Source organism: Schistocerca piceifrons, chromosome 2 (genome assembly GCF_021461385.2).
Source record: "Schistocerca piceifrons isolate TAMUIC-IGC-003096 chromosome 2, iqSchPice1.1, whole genome shotgun sequence".
NCBI lineage: Eukaryota > Metazoa > Arthropoda > Insecta > Orthoptera > Acrididae > Schistocerca > Schistocerca piceifrons.
In genome coordinates this window covers 697,341,611-697,348,976 of record NC_060139.1, presented here as the reverse complement: position 1 = coordinate 697,348,976, position 7,366 = coordinate 697,341,611, and the positions used below count along the sequence as shown (strand labels likewise).

At 45.2% G+C, this 7,366-nt stretch overlaps 1 pseudogene; it reads left to right on the top strand.

Moving 5' to 3' along the window:
- The first annotated feature begins 818 nt into the window (after nucleotides 1-818).
- Nucleotides 819-936, top strand: LOC124778820 (annotated as a pseudogene).
- Nucleotides 937-7,366: the final 6,430 nt, after the last annotated feature.

The window sequence follows — 7,366 nt, the reverse complement described above, 5'->3', positions numbered from 1 at the left end:
GCCTTCAATTACTACGACAGGTCCCATGAAAGTCCAGGTGAATCTATACCTCAGCACAATACAGCCCCAGCACCCCGCGTCCGTGGCGCAATGCACATTTCGAGGAGTAAGACTCATTTCATGATATTTCGTGCAAACGTGACGTCATTTTGACGGCACAAGCTGTATCGAAGACGGAAAGAACTGTCTGTCGACTTTCGTGAACGTACGGTTTACAACACACGAAGAAAACATGACGTTCAAAACAATATAATTCGCCTCACTTAGAGAGAAGTGGAGATTACGCTTTTTCTTCGTTGGAAGGTTTCTTTTACCTTGAAGTTACGTTGTTTGTAAATGTGTAAAATTCTGTGTTTATGCGGACTTGGCTGTGCATGATAGAAAGATTAAAGTGTTTGCAAGAATTAATTCACAAACTTACTGAAAAAATTGTGCCAACTGTTTTTCCTGATACGTCTTTATCAACACCATATGTGAGATGGTTTGATGATTTGTAAGGAAAACACGTGCTGAAGCCATCCAGTCCGAATCCATTTAATGTATATATTCAACAGTGTGCATTAAGGTGTCTCAACAACGTAAGATTATTTTTAGAACCTCTGAAAACTATATTCAGGAGCTGGTCTGTAATTATAAGTTGAAAGCGTGGATAGCCATCGTTGCAGACGAATAAAAGCGGCAGCTCGTTTAACTTATGTTCTATAAATAACTGCATTTTCAAAACACCATCACAATGGGAATCTCTCGAAAACGCGTCGGTATTGGTACAGTTTGTTCTAATAAAATTCCAAAAAATTTCATATTGTTGGTTAAAGTGCGCCAACGGCCTTGCCGCAGTGGTAACACCGGTTCCCGTCAGATCACCGAAGTTAAGCGCTGTCGGGCTGGGCTAGCACTTGTATGGGTGACCATCCGGTCTACCGACCGCTGTTGGCGGGGTGCATGCAGCCCTTGTGAGGCAAACTGAAGAGCTACTTGATTGAGAAGTAGCGGCTTCGGTCTCGGGAACTGACATACTGCCGGGAGAGTGGTGTGCTGACCACATGCCCCTCCACATCCGCATTCAGTGACGTCTGTGGGCAGAAGATGACACGGCGGCCGGTCGGTATCTTTGGCCCTTCATGGCTTGTTCGGGAGGAGTTTGGTTAAAGTACTTTCATTCAAGACATTCTTGTCTGGAGAAGAACTAGCTCGTATTTACATATCGTTCAGACTAAGTTATCTACACTCCTGGAAATTGAAATAAGAACACCGTGAATTCATTGTCCCAGGAAGGGGAAACTTTATTGACACATTCCTGGGGTCAGATACATCACATGATCACACTGACAGAACCACAGACACATAGACACAGGCAACAGAGCATGCACAATGTCGGCACTAGTACAGTGTATATCCACCTTTCGCAGCAATGCAGGCTGCTATTCTCCCATGGAGACGATCGTAGAGATGCTGGATGTAGTCCTGTGGAACGGCTTGCCATGCTATTTCCTCCTGGCGCCTCAGTTGGACCAGCGTTCGTGCTGGACGTGCAGACCGCGTGAGACGACGCTTCATCCAGTCCCAAACATGCTCAATGGGGGACAGATCCGGAGACCTTGCTGGCCAGGGTAGTTGACGTACACCTTCTAGAGCACGTTGGGTGGCACGGGATACATGCGGACGTGCATTGTCCTGTTGGAACAGCAAGTTCCCTTGCCGGTCTAGGAATGGTAGAACGATGGGTTCGATGACGGTTTGGATGTACCGTGCACTATTCAGTGTCCCCTCGACGATCATCAGTGGTGTACGGCCAGTGTAGGAGATCGCTCCCCACACCATGATGCCGGGTGTTGGCCCTGTGTGCCTCGGTCGTATGCAGTCCTGATTGTGGCGCTCACCTGCACGGTGCCAAACACGCATACGACCATCATTGGCACCAAGGCAGAAGCGACTCTCATCGCTGAAGACGACACGTCTCCATTCGTCCCTCCATTCACGCCTGTCGCGACACCACTGGAGGCGGGCTGCACGATGTTGGGGCGTGAGCGGAAGACGGCCTAACGGTGTGCGGGACCGTAGCCCAGCTTCATGGAGACGGTTGCGAATGGTCCTCGCCGATACCCCAGGAGCAACGGTGTCCCTAATTTGCTGGGAAGTGGCGGTGCGGTCCCCTACGGCACTGCGTAGGATCCTACGGTCTTGGCGTGCATCCGTGCGTCGCTGCGGTCCGGTCCCAGGTCGACGGGCACGTGCACCTTCCGCCGACCACTGGCGACAACATCGATGTACTGTGGAGACCTCACGCCCCACGTGTTGAGCATTTCGGCGGTACGTCCACCCGGCCTCCCGCATGCCCACTATACGCCCTCGCTCAAAGTCCGTCAACTGCACATACGGTTCACGTCCACGCTGTCGCGGCATGCTACCAGTGTTAAAAACTGCGATGGAGCTCCGTATGCCACGGCAAACTGGCTGACACTGACGGCGGCGGTGCACAAATGCTGCGCAGCTAGCGCCATTCGACGGCCAACACCGCGGTTCCTGGTGTGTCCGCTGTGCCGTGCGTGTGATCATTGCTTGTACAGCCCTCTCGCAGTGTCCGGAGCAAGTATGGTGGGTCTGACACACCGGTGTCAATGTGTTCTTTTTTCCATTTCCAGGAGTGTATTAATTCTTTTGTAAACGTGTCGTTTCTATGCTTTTTATTCTGAGTGGTAGTTTTGTATACCAAACGGTCAAAGTGTTTTGAATACTTACTCGCATTTGCGTTTCTCATGCTTAATTTGTACATCATTGTAAATGACAGCTCACTCCTGAGAGAGCACTCTTCTTGTATGTGCTATATAACAACAAATATTACCAGACGCACGTCTTTGAAATTAATAAGAAAGACACAGAATCTTTCAGAAATCCGAAATCTAAAAGAAAAAAAGGAAAAAAAATCGGAAATAGCTGGACGCGAACTCACTACTTGACCCACATAACTCCTCACTTATTACCATTACTCCCCGATGACCTGACGTAATCTCACACTTTTATTCTCTAACTTAGATTTATTGAAAGCTTTAACTGCTGATATGCCGCTATGTTAGGTTTTATCATGCAAAACGTACCCAGAACGACGCGTTTTTATAAATCTTCTATGTACTGTCGCTTTGAAACGACAAACTTTCATAACAGGCATACTACGATGCGGAAATTTTCAACTACGAAATCCAATATGGCGACTCCCTAGCAAATTACATCGCACGCTAACGGAAGTCGATAGCAGTTCCTGCTGTCTTTGACACTATGTGTGACAGCAAGGTGAAATCACGTTTGCACGAAGTCTTGTGAAATGAGTGTTACTTTGTTCGGGCCGCCGTTCACGTCCGCGATGACGTCTTCGGAACGCCCATTGACGAGATGTAGCAAGAAGAGTGATTCAGCCGACAAGGTGACACGTTTTCGTTGATCCACGGTCGAATCTCGATGGACCCTTGCACGCTATAATCGTAACTGACGATGTCGTTGGGTCAACATGGAAACACGAAGGGATCGTCTGCAGGGGAGCTTATGTCAGTGGACTTAACCATTTGCTAACCGTATCGTCGCTGGAATGATTACCTATTCGTCTCTGCTCCTCTTACATACTTGCCTTACTGCGTAATGTGCCTGCGACGACACCGAGCAGCAGAGGCCATACTGTTTTGGCTCCTCAGTGTGGTACTGTAGCCGGCCAGAGTGGCCGTGCGGTTCTAGGCGCTGCAGTCTGGAGCCGAGCGACCGCTAAGGTCGCAGGTTCGAATCCTGCCTCGGGCATGGATGTGTGTGATGTCCTTAGGTTAGTTAGGTTTAATTAGTTCTAAGTTCTAGGCGACTGATGACCTCAGAAGTTAAGTCGCATAGTGCTCAGAGCCATTTGAACCATTTTTTGTGGTACTGTAATGAACTCTTCGAGTAACGGTAGATCTAAAACCATCTGCACGGGTTCGATACTAAAGTTGTTTACTACACATACTACCGATCTAATTCCACTCGGAATGCTAGACGTCAATCGCTACCCCCTTTTCGAACCGAAGTGCAACTGTCATTATAGCAGTGGGCAGAACAAATCTAAGAGTCCTCTAAAAATCACACCTGGCTACCTAGTTAGAATCTTGGTTTTATTTTGATAAAATGTTTTCTTGGAGTTGCTCTGAAAGAAACTCTTCATTCTCACTTTATCCTAACAGCCGAAATATTTATGAAAACACGTCCGCTTCATGCACAGCGTATATTGAGAAAATCATTAGAAGTTTACTGCGCCTATAATTGTTGACGTTATAGACCTTCATTTATATGCTGCATAACGTATTACGCAATTGAATTTGTACCTTTAATACTCCTACATGTTTGGAAGCCTTAAAGACTGGCGCTGAGAGCGCGTATCTCTCCCACACCACCTACTGCCTTTAGTTCGCATTTCATCCCGAAGCGTTGAAGTTCAGTGTCACGCTCGCGGCTGATGGAGTTCTTCTTTCTTCTCCAACCCATGTATACATGTGGGCGTTTCTGTTTTCACCTTAATTTGAGATTTACATATTCCAACTGGCACGCAAGACACAGGAGACGGCGAAGTAGTCTCAGGCCTCCAGAAGACTGTAATAATAATTATTGTTGTAAAGAATGCATGTGCTGACAAGTGTGAATACCACAGAACCATCAGTTTATCAGTTTAATAAGCCCTACTTGCCAAATACTTTATTATTTACAGAACAACGGAAAAATAGTTAGAAGACAAGCTTGCGGAAACTCTGTTTGGGTTTCGGAGATATTTAGGAACACATGGGGCAATGCTGGTACTATGTCTTAGAAGATACGTTGAGGGAAGACAAACCTACGTTTATTGAATTTGTAGATTTAGAGAAAGCTTTCGACAATGTTGACTGCAATACCCTGTTCGGAATTTTCAACGTACCAGGAATAAAACTTGTACAGAAACCAGAGTGCAGCTACAACAATCAAAGGACATGAAAGGGAAGCAATGGTTGAGAAGGGAGTGAGACAGGTTTGTAGCCTATGTTGTGGTCAATGTTACTCAATTTGTGCATCGAGAAAGCTGTGAAGGAAACCCAGGAGAAATTTGGAAATAGAATAAAAGTTCAGAGAGAAGAAATAAAAGCTTTGAGGTTTTCCGATGAAGTAATACTGTCAGGGACCTGTATGAGTAGCTGCATGGGATGATCTTGAAAAGAGTTTATAAGAGAAACATAATCAAAGGTAAAACAAGGATAATGGAACGTATTCGAATTAAAGCAGTAGACGAGACTACCTAGTTCGACAGCAAAATAACTGATGGTAGCTATAGTAGGTTAGGTTAGGTTAGTGGTGTTTAACGTCCCGTCGACAAGGAGGTCATTAGAGACGGAGCGCAAACTCGGGTTAGGGAAGGATGGGGAAGGAAATCGGCCGTGCCCTTTCAAAGGAACCATCCCGGCATTTGCCTGAAACGATTTAGGGAAATCACGGAAAACCTAAATCAGGATGGCCGGAGACGGGATTGAACCGTCGTCCTCCCGAATGCGAGTCCAGTGTGCTAACCACTGCGCCACCGCGCTCGGTAGGTAGCTATAGTACAGAAGATGTAAGAGCAGACTGGCAATATCAAGAAAAGCGTTTCTCACAAAGAGAAATTCATAAACATCTAATATAAAATCAAGTGCTAGACAGTCATTTCTGGAGGTACTTGTCTGGAGTATATCGTGGTTATCGACGTGAAACGTGTACGACCAGCAGCTCAGAGAAGAAGAGAATAGAAGCTTTTGAAATGTGGTGCTACAGAGGAATGCTGCAATTTAGCCTGGTAGTTCGAGTATCTAAAAGGGAGGTACTGAATTGAACTGGGGAAAGAAGAAATATACAGAACAATTTGACTAAAAAAATGGATCGATTGATAGGATGCATCCTGAGGCATCAAAGAATATTCAGTTTGGTTATGGAGGGAAGAGTGTATGTGTGTGTGTGTGTGTGTGTGAGTGTATGTGTGTGTGCGTGTGGGCGGGTGGGTGGATGGGTGGGTGCGGGACGGTAAACATTTTATATGGAGAACTAGGCACGATAAACAGATTCAAATGGAAGCAGGTTGCTGTAGTTATTCAGAGATGAAGAGGCTTGCACAGGATAGATTAGTGAGTACGGCTGCGACTTTCGATTGAAGACAAGATCAACAACATCTCTTCTACCGCCACCTCGCAGAACATAAAATGGCCATGTTCGCTAGTGGTGTAGCCGAAATAAGCCTTTATTGAGTCGCGTAATCCTCTTTGTGTGTCCAAGTCGGTACATTTACGTAAGGAAGTAAAGAAGACCTGAAAGAATGAGTCTTACAGTTTATCACATGGAAATCATTATGACTAGACATGGGACAGCATCTCAACAGGACAACTAAGAAATCCATCACTGGTCTGAACAAACAATTCCGGTATTCATCTGATATTTGCTGAAACTGGGCAAAACCCAGAGAAGAATTTCAAGATGGAGAACTTAACATCTAACCTCCTGAATGCGATCTGCGTATCTTAACCAATGTCTTGGCGAATGTAATGAAATTTTGTAAGCAAGAGAATGAAATAACCAGATTCAACGTTACGTAAGTGAACTGTCCAGACATACAACCTGTGAGAGGGAGAAAAATCTCAGAAAATCAAAATCGTGATGACAGAACCGAGATTTGAGAAAATTTCTTCTAGAACATGTTCAGTATTTCACAATCGCACCTCTCATATTTTGTGTATCTGACTTGAAATTTTACTTGCATTTCACGACGATTCAAAGATCTTCATAGCAAGTACTTCCGCTGAAATTGGCGTATTTCATTTACCAGCGACACAGCCACACTCCCCAGATACCACTACTTGAGTCAAAAATTTTTATTCCGACTCTGGTTTCTGGCTTCAAATCATTTCTTTAAAAGATGTCAATAAGTTCAACCACAATCAGAATTCTACTCAACCGCAGGACCCCATGCTTTGTCACGTTAGCTATCGGTAGCCTGCTTACTCATTTATTTTCGCTTTACAAAGATCGTTTTGCTTCAGTTTAAGATTGCAAGTCAGCACGTAATTAATTAGAGACGTAATCTGTGCCTAAGAGAGCACGACCTCTCATTACTTCACGCCACTCACCCCCTAAGTCATCAGGTATTGTGACAAACCTTAACAGACGCTCATTAAGATGTTTTGATACTACACGGAATTTTAATTCAATGTTTCCCATCCTTGTTTTCTGCACTTTAGACTCCACAACGCCACAATTAATCCACCCTGTTATCAACTTATGCAGTCTCTATTGTTGTCCCTCACGCGTTAACTCCACTAAGGGGCAAGTAGACCTAAGCACACAATGCTAACTACGAAGTCACCTG